The sequence below is a fragment of the Engystomops pustulosus genome, chromosome 5 (genome assembly GCF_040894005.1).
Source record: "Engystomops pustulosus chromosome 5, aEngPut4.maternal, whole genome shotgun sequence".
Lineage (NCBI taxonomy): Eukaryota > Metazoa > Chordata > Amphibia > Anura > Leptodactylidae > Engystomops > Engystomops pustulosus.
This window is the reverse complement of record NC_092415.1, coordinates 99,210,294-99,231,688: the sequence shown is the minus strand read 5'-3', so window position 1 is coordinate 99,231,688 and position 21,395 is coordinate 99,210,294. Positions and strand designations below refer to the sequence as shown.

The following is a 21,395-nucleotide window of genomic DNA, read 5'->3' as shown; positions in this document are numbered from 1 at the left end:
TTGAAAAAAGGAAAACCGATGTTTGATTTGTTAGTCGCGTGACATCAAAATAAATTATCCAGACATTTAAAAAAACATGAAAATCTAAAGCAGACATTTGGGAAATGTTATTCAGCAAATAATTTAGGTAGTAAAACTATCTGCCTGAAAACCAGATAATTTTGATATTTGAAAAAGCCACATTTTTTCAAAAATTCATCCATTGTAAGTTTTTTAAATAAATAAATGCAAAACTTATCAACCTAAATGTACCACTAAAATTAAATACAATATGTGATGAAAAAATAATATTAAAATCACTTTGATAAGTAAAAGTGTTCAAAGGTTATAATCATATAAAGCGACTCAAGTCAGAATACAAAAAAAACGGGGCTGCGCGTTAAGCTACAAATTGGCTATATCCTTGAGGGGTTAAAAAAAAATATTTAGGATGAAGGGATAACTTTTTCTGCCCAAAGATGACTTTCTCTCCTGAAATCTGTTAGCTATCCCTATCCCAAAATTAGAATCCCCCTAGCACCTTAAGTTAAAGGGGTATTTTCATCTGGGCATTTACATTTAATTGAATTCATTTGCCATAAATAAACATTTCTTCAATTGGATGTTATTAAAAAAAAAGGTTCCTGTGTGAAGATAATTTCTCATATATGTAGTCATTCTGTCCCTTAGAAATGAGATAGCTTCCTCGGATATGACCACCTCACATTTAGGCAGCGGTGGCCAGACATGCACTATTGAGCCCTGCCTGACCCCCTGGCTTCAGCAATCATTAACACAGGAAAGCTGTGGGACATGTAGTAACTCCCGGACATTTCATATACAAAAACTATCTGTTTCTTTATGCAATTCCATCCAGCAGAGGTGGCCGTATCCGAGGAAGCTATCTCGTTTCTAAGGAACAACATGGCTACATTTATGAGAAATTATCTTCACACAGGAACATTTTTTTGAATAACATCTAATTGAAAAAATGTTTATATAGGGCAAATGAATTAAATGTAAATTTCCAGATGGCAATACCCCTTTACGGTCCTTAACTGCCAAGTACAACCACATCCATTTTCTTTTTTTTTTAATAACTTTGTTTTTATTTTTTTTTGTTCAATATAGACAAGTAAAGTATACATACACGTGTTACCTACATGTCAGTGAATGTTATACATTGTTTATTGCTTTATAAATGTAGTATACATGTTGCATTTATTTGTTTTGATCGTGACAAGTAACAGAATAAACCAGGTAAAGAGGCTTGCAGGTTGGATTATAGAAAATGAGAAGTTGGACTCAATGACTCAATATATCAGTACTTATAACTTTTACATATTATGCAATGGAGGCATATTCTGACCAGTTGTCCCAGTTTTTTGAGAAGTTTGGCTTGGTGCCCTTATGATTTAATAGTAAGGATTCCATAAGATAGTTGTTGTGCACAACAGCGAGAATTTGGTGGATAGAAGGAAGTGATGTGGAGTTTCAGTTCTTAGCTATTAAGTTTCATGAGGCATTTAATATATGAGATAGTGTGGTTATATGATTGAGAGGTATATTTTCTAGTTCCAAAGATATTAGAGCTACTTATGGTCCCCAGGAGATGTAATACGGGATAATTTCTGCAATTTTTACTTGGATTTGATCCCTCAGGGGTTGTATTTGCTTGCAGTTCCATCATACATGTAATAACGAGCCTATCTCCTCGTTGCATCTCCAACAGATGTTTGACCTTGTTGGATACATGAAGGGTAATGGTGTAAGGTACCATCTGTATGTCAGTTTTCTCTTGGTCTCTTGTCTCTTGGTGGTTTGTACAACTAGAGATTTGAGAGGTGACAGACAGAGCATGCCTCCATGCACTTTCATCAAATACGTTTCCCAGTTCTTTTTCCCATTTTAGTTGAAATGGGAGTTGTGTACTGTTTGAGAGTAATAAGATTTCTTTATAACCTCTACTAATACCTTTGTTACCTATATTTTTGTTGGAGACAAAAACATACAGGGTATTTGTTGTGTTCGTGTTTATGTTCAATTTCTGCAAGGTTTCTCTTAGTCTGAGAAAAAATCCTGTTTGGTATTCATTATATTTCTAAAGGTATTTAGGGTATTATTTGTGCGGAGTTGGCCTAAAGTCCACCCCCATTTTTCTTAACCCATCAAGCCCCATCCTGCTGTGCCCTTACTGCTTCTAGCTTTCAGCATGTTCCATCCTCATTGCTATTGTCTCTTTAATAACTCTTAACGTCTTGCTTATTTATTTTTTTGCATCTGTAGCTTGTGATTTGTGGAATATGATGGCACTAAATGAACAAAGATTTATTTTTTCTGATTATTTGATGTTTTGGTATATTACATCTTTTAGGAAGGGTTTAAATTATCAGTGTACACAACATACTATTCATATAACTATCAGTGCTGCATAACACATGGGGGCAGATTTATCAAGTGTCTGAAAGTCAGAATATTTCCAGTTGCCCATGGCAACCAATCACGGCTCAGCTTTCATTTAACCAGAGCTCATGAACATTTTAAAGGGGAGCTGTGATTGGTTGCTATGGGCAACTGGAAATATTCTGACTTTCAGACACTTGATAAATCTACCCCATGGTGTTTTTTAGCTATGTGTAAAGTGAATTCACAACAGAATGCACAGCAAAGTGTGATAGAATATTAGCCGATTTTTTGGAAAAATTTGATTCGACCCAAATCGAATCATGATGAATCACATTATAAAACAGGAATTTCCTGGGTGCAGAGAGCCTCTAGAGCAGTGGTTCTCAACCTGTGGGTCGTGACCCCAGCAGGGGTCGAACGACCAAAACACAGGGGTCGCCTAAAGCCTTAGGAGCCACGATTTTATTGTGTTTTTACTGCAAATCGCATGGTTTGGGGTCACCGCCATATGAGTAACTGTATTGCGGGGTCACAGCATTACAAAGGTTGAGAGCCACTGCTCTAGAGTGTTTTAGAACCTTGTGCCATGCTCAATTATGCATAGGGAGAGTGGATTAGTCTTCAAACAATGCTGTTTTTTAGTATGACACGCACATGACAGCCGCCGTTCTTAGAATCACTTCACTCTTCAATTCCATGGGCACTTACAGAGGCCAACTTCACCAAATAAGTGAAGCAGGAACACAGACTGACAAGGTAACGTCTGTGCCACCTCAAGGACGGAGCTGAGGGCCAAGATCCCACTATAACATCAAAGAGTGCACTCTTTTTACAGTGACATCAGATGATTCCATAAATTACGACAGAACCTGTTCTGTTAAACGTGGATACATGTAGAAACCCCCCAAAAGAGTGGAGAGGGTGTCGGCAGTATTTTTGCATTGGCGTCACTGATCATTTTGCCCTTTATTTTATCCTTCAGTGTCTGCTTTCAATCGGTCAATAATCCATCAGTATTGCTAAAGGCAAAAACAAACAGGAGTGGATTCAAAACAGAGATGACCAGTAAATGGGATCTTTGCATGTCCTCTGTGTTCTGTATCCACTCCTGCTTTTGGCTATCAACCCTTAGGGCTTTTCATTCCTTCTGACTTTGAAGTTTGAAATTTTTAATTTAAATTGGAATTTGAAAATTACAGATGTATTATGTCTTATGTCTTTGCCAAAAAAAGGATAGAAATTTGTGTATACAGCTCCCCCAAAATGGACACCCTGGACTTGGAGCAAGAATCACTCCAGCAACTATGTGGATTCTACACCGATTTCTTGCTATCAACCTTAGCAACAAAAAAATATTGAAATATGCGGTATAAAGGTACCCCAAAAAAGACACCCTGGATTTGGAACACAAATCACTACAGAAAGTATCTGGATTTTACACAGAATTCTTCCTATTCACTTCAGCAACAAAGAAGAACTGCTATTTGTGGTATACAGATTCCCCAAAATGAACACCCTGGGATACAAGCAGAAATTACTACAGAAAGTAAGTGGATTTTACACTGATTTCTTCCTTTTCACTTCAGCAACAAAAAAGAACTGCTATTTGGGGTATACAGATCCCCCAAAACAGACACCCTGGGATACGTGCAGAAATCCCTATAGCAAGTATGTAGATTTTACTGTGGATCGAGGCAGAAGGTAAATAAAAGCAAGAGGTAACGAGCTGTTTTATTCCGCTCTATTGCAGGAAAAAGTTATTAAATTCAGATCATTATGCTATATTTACCATACAAATGAACCCATTGGAAAATACAAATCTTACCGCAAAAAAAAAATGAAAAAGTTAGGGCTTTTGAAATTTGAGCAGGTTAAAATGAAAAAAAAAAAAAGGTTGTGTCCTTAAGGTGTTAAAATGGATATGCATATTTATGTCCCCTAGTTGTTAGTGTATTGTGGTGTTTTTAGGGGATTGTCTTGCATACTGATCTTGTGCCCACTATTACAGTTTCAATGACTGTGTTACTTATTGACCTACTAGTGTGTGAATGCCAGAAAGCTGGTGGTACCTTGTTGAGATGTTATCAATATTTAGTAATGGTGTCAGCATATTTTAACTTAGCTTATATATGTTTTTATATGATTTGTCAGGCTAGCATAATGCTAGAATTGCACCTGACTAGAATGCTCACTTTAAAGCATTTTATTCACCAGAATTCAATACAATAATTGTGAAAACAGAAACTCATTTATCATTTCATACGTTAAAAGTATATAAATCAATATTAATTCACACTACCGTTCAATTCCTATATGGAAATCAGGTCCAGTGTTGTCAATGCAAGTATCAAATGGATTTGTGTTGCAAAGCTTCTGTAAAGGAAATTAATATGAATTGGAGGAAATATCAGGGCAATTTTCATGCAAATTGGATACGAAAATGGGTGATTTTTTTCAGCTTATTTTTAATTAATGTACACTCATTTTATTTGGACCCTTGAAGGTTACATTTTTTTGCTTTAGTTTTGTCAATTCATTAAGTTTAAATTCTGCCTAATAGCCCCTTACCAAGGCGCCTGCACCAGTTTTGTCCGCATATGCACTATGTCAAACAAGACAGAAAAAATGTGCACCACAATTGTGTCCGACTTGTGCCACATTTGTGTCTGTGCCACAATTCAAAAGCATGAACAAAGTGCCCCAAAAAAATGGTGCATTCTGCCTGAGCAGTGCAAGGTGCACCAGATTGATGAATCATGAATCTGTCACAAACTGCACCATCTACAGGCTAACTGCACATTGTGGGCCATAGTATTTTAGTAATGGTATTTATTTTTCCCTGTGACTGCTTGTACCTGGTTGACAATACGCTCACAAAATAAGCAAATCTCTCCACTGGCTGAGGTAGTTTGTTGTCATAGAGTTTGTAGTTTTATACAAAGGTTACGAACAACCTGGATAGTAAAAGATGGAGTCATTTCTAAGTTATCTAGGATTAGAACAGAAGTATGCTCTGTTTAAAATTTATAAATATTAACTCTGAAGATTAGTAGCAGACAGTGGAAGATTAATATACAAGTCACTAGATCCTATAATGTGAAAGTTCATCTTGTGACCTTTAAAGTTCTTTATGTAAAAGTTGTCCTACTGCGACAGCATAACATTGTAAGTAACCTTGTTATTTACTAAATGGTAAGCCATTTTCTGTTTTTATGTCATTTTTAGCTGCAAAGTGTTCCCTGGAGATTTCTTCAATAGATTTACTTACCGAATATCCAGCCATCTACTGCTGCATGCAGTAAACCACAGGGTGTTAGCTTACTTTTGATTAATGCTTATGGTAAGACCACCAGCTGTTTAGGAAACTACCCCTGTGATGAGGGGAAATCAACTGTTGGTACTTACTGCTTTTTAGTAACTGTGAAACTGCAATATGCTAGGCTTAACGCATTAGAATTGAATGGAACATTATGTTTAGCTTTCTTTAAATATGCATGGTAAAATGATCAGTGTTTAAGAGAGAACATTACTATTCATATTGTACTTTATGGTGCAAATGAAGCTACAATGGCAACTGGCCTCCTCAAATGAATACAAAATATATCAAATAAAATTAAATTAGATATTTTAAGCTTATTGCAATAGCAACATAAAGCCAAATGGCGGTCTACCTGAATGCTATAAACATTTAGAAGGAATAAATAAAGCCCCTGCCATTACACATTCATCCGTCAGCCTTCTCTGAAATTAGCTCCTTTACTTAGTAAGCCTGATTACTATTGTTGTCATACAATCAAGTGGTAATTTTCCCAGTTGTCCTTGTTGTGTTGTATAATTAAAAACCTGTTAGTAGATATTTATCTTGGTTATATTTAAGGGATAAATATAACTTTCTTATCAGACTTCCGGAAATAGAATGAGTAGGCTATGTATTAGATAATACCTGGATCAATACTTACAGAGGATGTGTGAGCTGCTTGTGGTCATGGATGACAAGATTAACACTTTTCTATTTGCTGATTCATAAAGTTCATGAGCTGGTTTAGAACCAGAAAATTAGAAATCATTTAGCTATATCCTCATCTTATGGAAAATGCTTACTTTAAGCAAACACAATAAACACAATATTGTTATTGTTAATTTTTGTTAATAGAAAAACAATTATCAGTCATTCCACTTTTGCGATGTACAGCGTTGCCAAATGTTTATCGTTATAAAAGATGCTGCACTCAACTTTATTCAGACAACCTATATAACCTATGACATAGCTGTAGTTAATAGGAATAAAAATATAACTTTTGTACTGAATAGATTGAACAATGTAGTAGGTTATAATTTTCATATTTTCAAGAAGCAATATCCAGATAAAATGGAAGGGTACAAGAATATTCGGTTTTCTTATTTTAATACAAACCACATCATACTAAAATAAGTGACATTCTGTAGGCAGCTTTCCATCTGACAAAGTAACATATTCCATGAATATCTTTATATTTATTGTACAGTCATGCATTCTCATTTTGACTGGGCAATATATTAAGGCATAATATGAATTTACAAGCATGAAATTTGTGTTCATGAGAAAAAAATGCATCTGGTTGACAGAGAATCAGCTCAATCGAAATGGGTAAAAATGATCCATTCTTAATGTCAGAGCGGTGTAAAATCATACTAACCTCACTGATCCTTTCTGCTTCTGTTCTATTGCTACCCACGTCTCAGCCAACAGGTCACCTAGGAAGTACTGGAATAGAAATGGAGGGGAATTACTGAGGGGATAATGATTTTGATCTGAACTTTTTATACATATGTCATTATTTACAGTCAAATATAAATCATTATGAAAACATGATTGTTTGTTTACATGCCTTTCAAACTATTTAAGTAATGATTATGATGGATTAATAAAAAAACTGTTTATTATAAGATCAATAATAATACAGTATTTGCTGAAGAGCCCACAAGCTGTCGGCTTATGCTTTTGGCAGAATTGCCAAAGGCATTTATTGGGTTGAAACCCATGATCAATGCCAGCAGTGATCACAGATGCTTGATAGCCACTGGTGTTTGTTGCAGGTTGCAGCAAACACCCATGCTGAATGAAGAGGGCTAAGCCCATGAATGCTCTCCAAAGTCCCCTTGTCACTTGCTGACATACTAGTATGGTGGTTTGCAGGAAAGTTACAGGAATTCTACCATCCAAATAAGGAATGATTAACTAAGTTCAGCTACTCATAGATCCAGACACTGTGACTGGGATAATGCATGGCTTCTATTCTTCTAAAATCAACTTTTACAATTATGCTAACGATCAGTGTTTAACTGAACATTACTATTCATATTGTACTTTATGGTGCAAATTAAACTACAATGGTACTGGCCTCCTCAAATCAATACAAAATATATCAAATAAAATGAAATTAGATATTTTAAGCTTTTTCTTGTGATGCCCCGTTAAGCACTTGTCCTTTATAAAATAAAAATAAATTACTTTTCTAATGAAACTACAGACACAGATCTCTTAATAAACTTACAAGGGGAGATTAATTAGAAGTGTCTTAGAGCAGAACTGTTCTAGTTTCCCATGGCAACCTACCAGAGCTCAGCTTTCATTTACTTACAGCTATTTATAAAATTAAAGCTGAGCTCTGATTGGTTGCCATAGACTTCTGATTAGAGATGAGCGAGCACTAAAATGCTCGGGTGCTCGTTATTCGATACAAGCTTTTCCCGATGCTCGGGTGCTCGTATCGAATAACGAACCCCATTAAAGTCAATGGGAGACCCGAGCATTTTTTTTAGTAAAAGAGAACATTAAAAGAATAGTGCATAATAAAATATCCCAGATGTTTACTGATGTTTTGCTTGTAAGAACACATTGAAAGAACACTATTCTTCACATTCCAGATGTTCTGAACATCTCCGAACTTAGCGGGAGACACGCACGAACACCTGGAATGTGAAGAATAGTGTTCTTTCAATGAGTTATGCACTTAAATGGTCCTGTGTTCACTGTTTTTAAGGTTTTAATTCTATTCTTCACTTTGCAGATGTTAGCGCGTGTCTTCCGATAATGTCGGAGATGTGAGCGCACATCAGCAATGTGAAGAATAGTGTTATTTAAATGTTTTCTGCACTTTAAATGTTCGTGTTTTCACTGTTTTTAATGTTTTAATTCTATTCTTCACATTGCGGGTGTGCGTGCGCGTCTCCCGATAGGTTCGGAGATACGCGCGCACAGCTGCAAAGTGAAGAATAGAATTAAAACATTAAAAACAGTGAATACAGGACCATTTAAGGGCAGGACACATGAAAGAACACTATTCTTCACATTCCAGATGTTCCGAACATCTCCTAACTTAGCGGGAGACACGCGCGAACACCTGGAAAGTGAAGAATAGTGTTATTTCAATGTGTTCTTACAAGCAAAACATCAGTAAACATCTGGGATATTTTATTATGTAATAAAAATACTGTTCTTCACTTAATTTAATGCGAGATACTCGTCCGAGTAACGAGCCAGTCCGAATATGCTAATACTCGACCGAGCAGTATACTCGGACGAGTATACTCGCTCATCTCTACTTCTGATAAATCTCCCCCATAGTTCTAATCACATTCCTGGGCTCACTTAATGGTTAATAAAGAGGATATCACTCACATGTAGTAGATTCTTATTCCCTTAAATGGAGCTAGAATAAATCCCATGTACTTACCTTAGAAATAACGATTACAGCGATAAAATATATTGTTTGCTACAATTTTGGTAAGAGCCCACAAGCTGAAAGTAATAGATATGGGACTTTTATGTATTGCCATTTGACTAATTACAAAGTTAATTACAGATGACTATTGAATTTTAACTGTGACTATTTTCAGTATCTGGTTAAAGTTTATCAGCAGTGGAAGATATTTGTATAAATTACATGTTATTAAAGAGTATAAACAATATTGTAAGCTGTCAACAGTGTTTGAGTACTTATATCCCCAGTAACATTGCTGGTTGTGACAGAGCATTGCAGTGCATTGCAGTGCAGCTTACTCTATCATGGCTCTATTACTGACACAGATGGTGTGATGACACCACCGTGCCACTCGTTTCAGCAGAAGAGTGGCTCTGGCACCAGCTGTTAAATCCACATTACTGTTTTCTGAGAAGAGTTATTTTTTTTTTAAACTCTGGAAGATGGTCAATTAATTGAGGAACTTCATAATCATTTTTAGGGGACTGTTATTAATTGTGGCAGTATATACAGTAATTATTCAGTTGGGACACTATAATAAAAGATAATAGGAATTCAGAAGGGTGCTGCATATATTGTAAATAAGCCAGGAGGCTATCTATATTATTCTGAATTTGGAGTGGCCACATTGGGGGTCATTTACTAAGGGCCCAATTCGCGTTTTACGTCGGGTTACCCGAATGTTTCCGATTTGCACCGATTTTCCCTGAATTGCCCCGGGTTTTCGGTGCACCCGATCGGATTGTTGCGCATCAGCGCAGGCATGCACGCGACGTAAATCGGGGGAGGGGGGGGCGTGGTCGTAAAAAATCTGACGGATTTGGAAAAAACACCGTATTTTTTTAAAAAACGTGTCGCTTGACACGCTCTTACCTGCACCCGGCATAGGACAGTGAACTTCAGTGAACTCTAAAGGAATTCAGCGCGGCAGCGACATCTGGTGGACATCGGGCGCACTACCTTAGTGAATCGCCGGAAGTCCCGAATCCTCCACTGATAACGCGCCGCTGGATCGCGACAGGACTGGGTAAGTAAATCTGCTTTATCTACTTTATGCAGTGGAACATTGTTATTATATATTATTGGACATATTTGTTATTCAGGGAGATTAAATGACTGCATTACTGACTGTGGAGTTTTTCAAGAGTCAAAGACATCTAAAGAGAGAAATATGCTGCAACAAGTCAAGGCTGCAACAAGTCATCAAAAAGTTCTGGACCCGATGGAGAATAGACATCACCTATGACTTACTACATGCTATATCTACCTGTATTAGGTCAGTCACTGAAAAACCTTATGATTTGTAACACAGCTCTCGTACCATTCACAGATTCTGTCTTTTAAATGCTTGGCTGGAGTTGGGTGTCATCAGCTATTATCATTGTTGTCAACATGTTTTGATCTGGGTGCAAAATCTTTTTTTCCCTGGTCATGTAATGGATATAACATAAAGTGTCATGGGATGAATATGTTTCCTGGACCGGTCATAGGAAATGTTAAAAATGTTGTATGTGATATGATGTAGTCTGGAAAATGTAGGGATAACATTTGCCCATATGGTGAAAGCCTTTGAGTACTAGAGACTATGATCTAGCTCTACTTAGGTCACATAGCCTCATTATGTTGGCTTTGTTGAGGTCAAAATATGAATGTAACATGTTTCTGTCTATAGTCTATCTGTCACTTACAGTTTTACTGTATTAGGCAGAAACTGGTGAATATTTAGATGAAAGTAGTTATATGAGGTACATTAAAATGAACCTCTTAGACAGTTGTATATAGTTTTTTTCTATGAGATATAGTTTCTTGGTGTTTGTGCAGGGAGTCATGGTTCCCATGATGATATAAATAATTACAGAATTATTTACCTTTTTCCCCAATCAAATCTGTATACTTCTACTTATTACAGGGTACAGTGTTTGTACATATATACTTAAATATAATTTTGTGTGCTTGAAAATATACTTTAAAGAACATCTACCACCAGGATGAATGATTGTAAACCAAGCACACAGACATACTAGCGTGCTTTTACATTTATGCAGATGAGCCTGAGGGGCTCCAGGCTGCTTGGATGTTAATGGATTCTGGAGCCAGTCAGTCTGATTTGTATAATTGTGAAAGCCTTTTTTTCTTAAAAACAAGGACATAAGAAGCTTAAAGAAGAGTAGATCCAGCCACATGGGACACACCAGTAAATCCTTTAAGATTTGCTGTATATTTCTTAAAAGTTATCTCTAAGCATTGGTTTAATTTAGTGTACAATATCCTATAACTATATAGTTCTGCGAAATGCAATGTAATTTATGTTTGTTATTCAATGTTCTGTTTCTTTTTGATTCATATCAATTTATAACATATGTTGCAACATGCACCAACATGTCTGATATCTGCTTCTGAATTCTGGAAATGCTGTATATTTGCTTTTAAGTAATAAGGGCAGCCATGTATTAGACATACTGTAACTGCCAAAGAAGACTTATTTTAATATGAACATCTTTTCATTGTATCAGTGCTTCTCAGCATGTTTCAACATAGTGTTACCTAGTATCTGCCTCTCTGTAAAGCTCTTTTATGCGGCTAAGCTGTTATTTGGAAGCATGCTTCTTACTATGCTTATATAGCCAACAACTTCATTTTTATCTGCTGCTGAACCTAAATAATAGTTTGCCATGCTCCACACTGATATGCTTTGCACTGTGAATCACTGGAGGGCTTGGGAGCTTGTCTAACAGGAATGTAACAGGAATTTCTAATATAACTGGTCTGGTCAAAAACAAATTTTCACTCCAAATGTGTTTGATTCCAAAGCTTCTTATGCTTATAAATGTGCTTAGTCACTACAGACTTCTGCAGGCTGACCACTTTTTTCCTCAGTAGAGGTGAGCAGAGTATGTACATGAATTATACTTACGTCAAAGGGCAAATGAAGGATGGAATAGAAAGGCCGCTGTGGAAATGAAGATAATTCATATGTATATAGTGGAGGCTTGTGTTAAACATTGGCAAGAGGTAAGGGTTATTTCACACTAGTGTTTCTCCCCTTTAATGTAGGATTAACGGAGGTTGAACGTATCAGTTAAAAATCCCATTGACATCAATGTAAATTTTATGTAATCCATTATGTTCCATTTAGGCAGGTATCCGTTATCCATGCATTTTTGGACAGAAAAAAATACAGAGGCTGCAGTACTTTTCCACCGTTTGAAAAAAACACATGGATAATGGATTTATGCCAAACTGACCATAACTGATGATGTAAAATTTACATTGATGTCATGGGATTTTTAACTAATACGTTCAACCTCCATTAAAGCTCCATTCTTCGCTTTTTAATGGAGGGAAGGAACGGTAATCCGAATTTAGCCTAAATTTTTAACATATCATCCAGCTAAAATTTAGATGCTGATACCTATCAAGTCCAATTGGTTGTTTGTTGCTATTTGCATTCCGGCTAGCCAATGATATGAAGCGAGTGTTTCTGATAGCTCATCCTAATTTACTGCTCATGTTTTATTGCCAATATCAGAAAAATTATAATAAATCATAAATTGATAATACTTAATATTTTATTGCTTATATTTAAAACAAGCTTATAAACAAAAAAATTATATTTTTCAATGCAAATAAAACTCACATATTCACAAGAAATGAAACCTGGGTGGATTTTACCAAAGTATTGGAGTTATATTGCTTCAGTGAGTTCAATGGCCAAGATTTATCAATAGCGAGACAAACTGCACTATGTGAATACTGACGCAAGGTCTTCAATTATCTGGTGCCCCCTGCACTGCTCTGAAAGTGTGAACTATCATTTTTTGAAACACCTTTGATTTACAGTGTCTAATACAATTCTGTTAAGTTAATGTAATAAATGTGTCACAAACTCCAAATGAGCAGTAACATGCCCCTTTTGGTGTACTTTTTTTTTGTCTTGTTGAACACAATGCAGCCGTGACACAAAACTGGTGAAGACACTTTATAAATACATATGCTAGTAGTTTTCACATTGTTTCTAGTTAAAAGTCAAACAGAAAACTGGTGCAGCAAGAATAACAGATTTGGGCCAATGGGGCACATTTACTAAGGCCCTTGCACCAGTTTTCTGTCAAATTTTGTACATTATTTTAGGTACAAACTGCTTGAACAGGTATTTAAGAAGTGTCTGCACCACAATTGTGTTACATGTGAACCTTTTGTTGGTGCAGCTGCACTAGTTTTCATGTGACACAAATTAGGGTGCTCAGTCGGATCGTGCACCAGATATAACAAGCAAATCCGGCAGAATTGTGTTGCAAGCCCTATGGTGCACTCTGTTCAAGGGGCGCCAGATTCATGAAAAACATGTGCCAGAAGTCCTGAATCTGGCACACCCTGCACACTACAAAGGCAAGCTGCACATAGTATGGAGTTAACTGTTCTTAGTAAATGTGCCCCAATGTGTTTGGTTCACACATGCACCAGTGCATGTCATCAAAAGACTATCCTTTTACAGCCTACAGCTGACATTATCATTCATGATAGAACCTCATTCCTTGCAAGGGCAGTACAATCAAGTTAACCTATCTGTGCTCAGACTTTTCTTTTCTGAAGTATAGTAATGCTGTCCTACATGGTTCATCTGGTTATATGAACAGACTCCTCATGGGTGGAAACAGATAGATGTTGTTGGTGTAGTGGAGACATGGCTCGATACATCGCATGATTAAGGTGTTAATATTCAATGTTTTACACTCTTTCAGAAAGACAGGGCAAATAGGGTGGGAGGGGGTGTATGCCTGTATGTCAGAAGAGACTTAAAAGCTGTTGTGAATGAGACACTGGTCTCAGAAGAGTGTGAGGAGGCTGAAGCTTTGTGGGTTGAAATTAAAAACCAGGAGAGCTTTGAGGAAATTATTTTTGGTGTAATTTATAGACCCCCCTAACATCTCTGAGGAAATAGAGGGTCACCTATATAAACAGATGGAACGGGCTGCACAGGAGAGGACAGTGGTGATAATGGGAGACTTTAACTTTCCAAATATAAATTGGGGTCTGGGCTCTTCCTCATCTGTGAAGGGGAGACATTTTATCAACTTTCTGCAGGATAATTTTATGGTGCAGCTTGTAGAAGATCCCACAAGAGGTGATGCTTTGTTGGACCTCGTGATTTCTAACAATGCAAAGATTGTCCAAAATGTCAGTGTCCGGGAAACCCTTGGGAACAGCGATCATAACATTATTTTCCTCTTAAACTGTAAAAAGCAAAAACAGGTGGGAAAATTGAAAACTTTGATTTTTTAGGGCTAATTTCCAGAAATTCAGGGCTGCACCAGATCTAACTTGACAAAAGTCACCATGACCAAAACGTTGTATTTAATTTGATCTGTTATACTTATCTCTTTATATGTATGCATCATGGTGAAGGCTAATACTACATGAAATGCTTTGAACTTAATAAAAAGGAAAAAATGACTTCTATGTGTGTACCATGCTCTTCTAAAGAGAGTGTTTGGTCATCCATTTGGCAAATGGATAATTCTAAGGTTATGCATCTGGGGGATAATAATACAAAGGCAAAATATGTCCTTGGGGGAGTAAATATAGGAGAGTCCCTTGTTCAGAAGGTCCTGGGGATACTAGTAGATCATAAATTGAATAACAGCATGCAATGTCAATAAGCTGCCTTAAAAGCCAGTAGGATCTTTTCATGTATCAAAAGTGGTATGGACTCTCGTGATAGGGATGTAATATTACCACTATAAAAGGCATTGGTTCGCCCTCACCTGGAATATGATGTCCAGTTCTGGGCACCGGTCCATAAAAAGGATGCCCTGGAGCTGGACAGGGTTCAATGTAAAGCCACATGATAAAGATTATGGAGGGTTTCAGTTATGAGCAAAGATTAAAGCAACTAGGTTCTGGAAAAGAGACGTCTATGGCTATTATATAAATATATGAGTGGTCCATATAAAAAATATGGTGGTAAATTGTTTCAGATAAAATCAAATCAAAAGACGAGGGAGCACTGTCACCTTCTGGAAAAATCAAGGTTTAATCATCGGAGGTGACAGGGCTTCTTTACTATAAGAACTGTCAATCTGTGGAATAGCCTGCCTCAGGCGCTGGTCACAGCAGGGACAACGGAGAGCTTCAAGAAGGGTCTGGATGCCTTTTAACATTGATGCCTAAATTACATTGATGGTTATGTTATCTAGAAATGTTTCCCCTAAATCCCTTCCTCATCCAATCCCTTCCCTTCCTTGGTTGAACTTGATGGACATGTGTCTTTTTCAACCGTATAAACTATGATAAACTATGAAACATATATAAATGGTGGTCTCACAGGAGCCTGATGTCCTGCAAATTATGTGTCAGGAATAAACAGGATTAACTATCCAGCTGCCTTCGTGAGCAGGGGCACTCTAGCTTGTGCAGTGGCACAATAACTGTAGTGTATAATGTGGACTACTCATGTGTTTTGCTACTCATTTTAAAAACATTTTGTCTGAATTGTTGTCCACATGCACTGCATAGCACTTTCTCGCTCCCATGGTATGTATCTATTACAAGAATAAGGAAAGAATTTTAACTGAGAATTTTAACTGGAACGGGCGAGTGTCTCTTTTATTTACTTTTTAGACATAGAAGGTCTCTTTCACTTGGCATGAGAATCAGACACCGCCTACCAGACACAGGTAGAGTATCAACTGAAAAACTATATCTTATGTAAAGTTTTCTATGGTAAACTTTTTTTATGCTTTGTTCCTTATCTTCATTATTCTAAAATAACGTTTTCCTGAATATATTCTTAGGCTTTATGACTTTAAAGATGTACCTAAATCATAATATACAGAAGTAACAAAGAAAATGGTGTAGTCTTTTGAGAACAGAACATTCAGTAATAACAATTCCTAGCCCAGCGGGAAATCATAATGCCTTTTGAAACACTTGGTCTATCACATATATGTTTTTTTATGTTCATAACTCTTCAGATTCTCTCCAGTAGAAATATCAAGATACAGAGTGAATGATTAAAAAAAATTACATTTTGCAATATTTCACTGTAAAATTAAAGATTGTATTTTATGGTAATATATTTTGCCTAATGAGAAAATGGGCCAGATTTACAAACAGTGCCTAATTGTTAGAATACAATCTTAAATTGTCATATATTAGATTTTAAACCTTGCTATGCTACTTTTTACTCTACTTTTAAACTTCCTATTGACTGGCAAATCAGAATTGTTATACCTTTTTGTAATGGATTTTTTACATTAGATGGGGCATTCGGGGACTTTTATTCTTTTTTTAATGATTCTTTTTATTTGTACTTTTTAGATTGTTTACAGTTTTATTTTGCTCCAGTGTGGGATGTAACAAGGGATCATTTGATCACTTTTTCAGAGCAATATATTGCAATAGTCATGTATTGTGGCATATTACGATAGTCCTTAACAGACCCCAGTGCTACCATGGAAGTGATTGTCAACCCTGGTACCAGATGCACAGGGGAGGTGGGGGTTGTAAGGGAGAAGGCCAGGTAAAGCTCAATTGATGTCTGCATCACAATCCCAGTTGTTTTTGCAGGATTATGTGGTGATCGCACAAGTTTAGAAGCAGAGCCTACAATTCAGGGTGTGCAAAATACCTGCACACCATGACGAAAAGTCATATCAGGGTGCTGGAAAGGGTTAAATCTGTTATGGGATATCACACAGGTGCACGACTTATAAGTATTACAGATAGTAATCAGAGCTGTGCAATATAAGAAGCCATGCACCAGTGTGACCATGGACAGCGTAACCTAATAACTGATAATATCCTTATATTATTCCTCTATACAACTGTAAACTGATGATTGTTTTTATTTTGGGTTTGTGTAAAATTTACTTTCTCAATCAAATATACATTAGAGGTTTTTTCAGATCTATGATTTTATTCTCTCTTTGTAGTGTTGTATTTTTTTCATGCAGATGAATAAAGAAACGGCATGAAATTTAATACTTGGAATACCGTAGGAACCAGTATACTGTATATTTATAGTTTACAAGAAAAGGAGAAATCAAACAGTGTGAAGAGTTGTTGCCTAGAAAATTAATTATTAACATTTTAGTGTTTGTGCCAAAATATCAACCCGAGTTAAGGTTACTAAATTATTTTGTTAGTAGACAGACCTGGAAATGTCACTTTTACCCATTTTTAGCACCAACAGCTTACTAAAAACAGAGGAAATTGTTATGGGGGTTATTTTTTTAGTAGTCTAGCTCCTGAGGACAGTTCTATACCTGTCTTTGGAGCTCCAGTGCCCCTGAAATTCCATTAAGTGGCCCTTTAATAAATGTTGTTATGCACTACTTGTTTTCTGGGATTTTTTTTTAAGTTGCAAATGTGCAAAAATTTCCAGCATAAACAACAATCATAAATCTGGCTCTGCACAGTGTTGCACTAGTAGTAGTTTTATGTTTACACCAGAATAGTGAAGCGGATGAAATAGTTCTTTTGCGCAGTGGAAAGTTGCAAAAATAACCTCAATGCTAATTCTTTAAGACTTTTTATTTATACCAAAAAAAGCCAAGCAAAAACAATGATCGGTAACCCCCTATGAGTCCATTTTTATATGCATGTTATATGTCCTTTAAACCATTAAGCACTTGTCAATGCCTGCTGAAGACATTGCTATATCCATAGTTGCTTAGCCCTCTCAATCTCCTAAAATCATACACAGAAATGTAACTCTCTTCCAGGATATATCTAATGATAGGGGAGAAATGTTTGGCTCATCTAAATGATTTCTGCTCAGCTAACCTAATTCCATTATCCGTTAGTCATGTTTACTGCGTACTGACAGCTAATAACTCAGGCGGAACTCTGTAACCATTTTTAATCTTCGTCTTCATCCAAGTCAGTGCTCAAAGTGCTTTGCTTCTTTGATTATTAAGGATCATGTGCACGTATCCTGTCAGCTTTCAGTTCATGGAATCTGAATAAGCCACAAGGTCAAATTTTTCAAACCAACTTTGCGGATTGACATATGATAATTACAAGTACCTATCAAAAACAATTTGAATTATCTGAGACACAACACCTTAGACATTAACATTTGCTCTTCAAGCTTATGAAGGAAAAACTCTAAATGACAGAATCTTTACTGTTAATGTTAGGACAATGTCTGAATGACAAACTGTTTCTTTCTGTCTTGGTTCAGACTGATAAACAGTGAAAATGCCTTGTGATGCATTTGTTCTCATGTTTAATGGCAAATGCCAGTGAGATAAGAGAAAAAAAGATATTAAATGGATGTGTTACATTTTTGTCTTGCAAATATTAAGCTAAACTCTTCAAAGGTCCTTAAGGTTTAGAGAAATAAAACTTAAATAAAGCCACATCAGATCTGGCTTGTTTTGGCCATTTGGTCCACACTATTATCCACATACTAAGAGCCATAACTCTTTAACTTTTGGAGCAATGAGGGGTGATGCACATCATTCATCCCTCTGCTCAACAAAGGTCAGTCCAAATGGCCCAGTACATATGTATTGATTTTTTATGCTATTAATTTTTTGCAACATAAAACAGGTATTTAAAAATAAAACCATTTGTGTACATTATACTCTGACACCCAGTTTTGTTTTCATTTTCCATTGCCTAATAGGCATATACTGAGGGAAGAGTTAATGGCATGCCCCTCAAGGGCCATGATTATCCAACAGTATCCCCAATCATGTTGCATGGAAGGAGGGGGTGTGTGGTAAAAGATCTCCCCCCCCCCCCCCGGGAACAGATTCAATGGTTGGTCCAGTGAACTCTACAAGTTTTATATGTCACTCCTTGTTGTGTATCACATGAGATTCTTTATATGAGGCAAGTCATGATGTACAGCAACATCATGGTGCACTAATGAGTTAAATTAGTCAATGTACACCTTTTAACTAATTGCTGGATCCTATAGAAGGGATGTTATTTGTTATTGTAAATCTCAGTAGGCATTTTAAAATACTGTAGCCATAAAAATTATATAAATAGGTAATTTGATGACATTAAACAAAACAATACAAATCTTACTTAATCATTAATAACTAAATACATGTGTGATAACATTTCCAGAATAAATTGCCTGAATGTCACAGATACAATAATTATCATTTTTGAAGTAGAATTACATAGTTTGGGTACCTGCAATGCATATTGTAATTAAGACAAATTGATTATTCTGTACAAAAAGACAAAGTAATTTTGTCACACCCAGGAGAAATTCTTATGCCATGCACATATAGCAATCTGATGACATGCTCCACTGTGGTATTAAACAACCAAAGCCACAAAATTATGTCAAAAAAAGTCATGTTATGGTTGGCTGCAAGCATTAATTTAACTTATTAAGTTCATGTTTAGCTGAGCTACATCTGTAATGTGTTTTTTCATGGAGGTTATTTTAATTTAAGATTTATTAACACATGCTGCCTTAATCATCATTCCTGTAATTATATATCCAAATCTTGATACATTAGATTTGTGAATCTATGAAATTAATTCTGCTTCATGTTTGTAGTTATGATATATTTTTCAATGTGACCACTTGACACTTTTAAAACATATAACTGAAGAAGCTTTCAAGGCAACACTTGTCAGATACTTATTTTCTACATTTAATGATGCTTTTGTTAAAAGTCAAGTGGCAAACAATCAGAAGATCATATGAAGTGCTCAACCAATCAGAATTCTGAATCTAATCAAAGTGGCTTAAGCTCATGCTATCAAGACCACTTTAGCATCTGACAGTATCAGTATAAGAGGTAAACAAATTCATTCAACAAATTTGCTATTTGACCCCAATTTGCACTGTGTAAATCAATGAAAGCTCAATCTATTATCACATTAAAACTTCAAGAAGGTAAGAAAATCTTGCACAAATAGGAGGTAAAGATAAAGAGATTGAATGATATTAAGCTAGAAAAGTGAAAAGTCGCCAGCCAATCAATAAGTTAGATTTCAATTTTATCTCCCAGAATCTTTTACACTGTGGAACAATTCACAACAGTAATGATATGTAAACACTCAACAAGGACAGCTATAAGATCCCCAACAAGCTGTAAAATAAAATATCTTGATACCAACAGTAGATAAAAAGCACATTAGGAAGAACATACCATATATACTCGAGTATAAGCCGACCCGAGTATAAGCCGAGACCCCTAATTTTACCACCAAAAACGGGGAAAACCTATTGACTCGAGTATAAGCCGAGGGTGTAGTATACAGCCAGTCCCATGTAGCATACAGCCAGCCAGTCCCCCAATGTAGTATACAGCCAGGCAGCCCCCCCAATGTAGTATACAGCCAGGCAGCCCCCTTTAATGTAGTATACAGCCAGGCAGCCCCCCCAATGTAGTATACAGCCAGACAGCCCCCTTTAACGTAGTATACAGCCAGGCAGCCCCCCCCAATGTAGTATACAGCCAGGCAGCCCCCCAATATAGTATACAGCCAGGCAGCCCCCCAATATAGTATACAGCCAGGCAGCCCCCCCCCCAATATAGTATACAGCCAGGCAGCCCCCCAATGTAGTATACAGCCAGGCACCCCCCCAATATAGTATACAGCCAGGCAGCCCTCCCAATATAGTATAAAGCCAGGCAGCCCCCCCCCCAATGTAGTATATAGCCAGGCAACCCCCCCAATATAGTATACAGCCAGGCAACCCCCCCAATATAGTATACAGCCAGGCAGCCCCCCCAATGTAGTATACAGCCAGGCAGCCCCCTGCCAAAAAAATTAAAAACGTAATACTCACCCTCCGGTGTCCGGATCGTTGGCGCGGGTCCCGATGTTCAGCGCGCGGCTCCCGATAGAGAAGACGGATTGCCTCAAGAAGGTCTCCATAAGATGCATATTCCTGTTCGGTATCTGCTTCAATTTTAATGGTACTTTGAGAATGGGGAAAAGACCTGATGAACTTGTGCCTTTCTGCCCCAGAATCTATTATTTCTTGGCTGCAGATCACACACTTTGCAAATCTACCTATATCTCACTTGCTTTGGGTCACACTGCGGGTTCTATGGATTTAATACACTTTGATTTCTTTCATAAGTCTTGTTGCTCTATGTTTGTTTGTTCCACAGGTTAGATGGTGTATGTTATTGGTTAAGATAACATTTAGAGATGAGCGAACATGCTCGTCCGAGCTTGATGCTCGGTCGAGCATTAGGGTACTCGAAACTGCTCGTTACTCGGACGAATACTTCGCCCGCTCGAGAAAATGGCAGCTCCCGCCGTTTTGCTTTTTGG

At 36.8% G+C, this 21,395-nt stretch overlaps 1 protein-coding gene across 6 annotated transcripts in view; it reads right to left on the bottom strand.

Annotated features, from left to right (window-relative positions):
- Window positions 1–21,395, bottom strand: part of CDH12 (cadherin 12) — a 508,006-nt gene that overhangs the window by 262,970 nt on the left and 223,641 nt on the right. For 5 of the 6 annotated variants that reach the window (XM_072152753.1, XM_072152752.1, XM_072152754.1 and 2 more), the window contains one exon: window positions 7,062–7,129. The gene's annotated coding sequence lies outside the window, so the exon portion shown is untranslated. Of the gene's footprint in view, window positions 1–4,684; window positions 4,759–7,061; window positions 7,130–21,395 lie in introns of all 6 variants that reach the window. The other variant, XM_072152755.1, reaches the window with a different exon arrangement.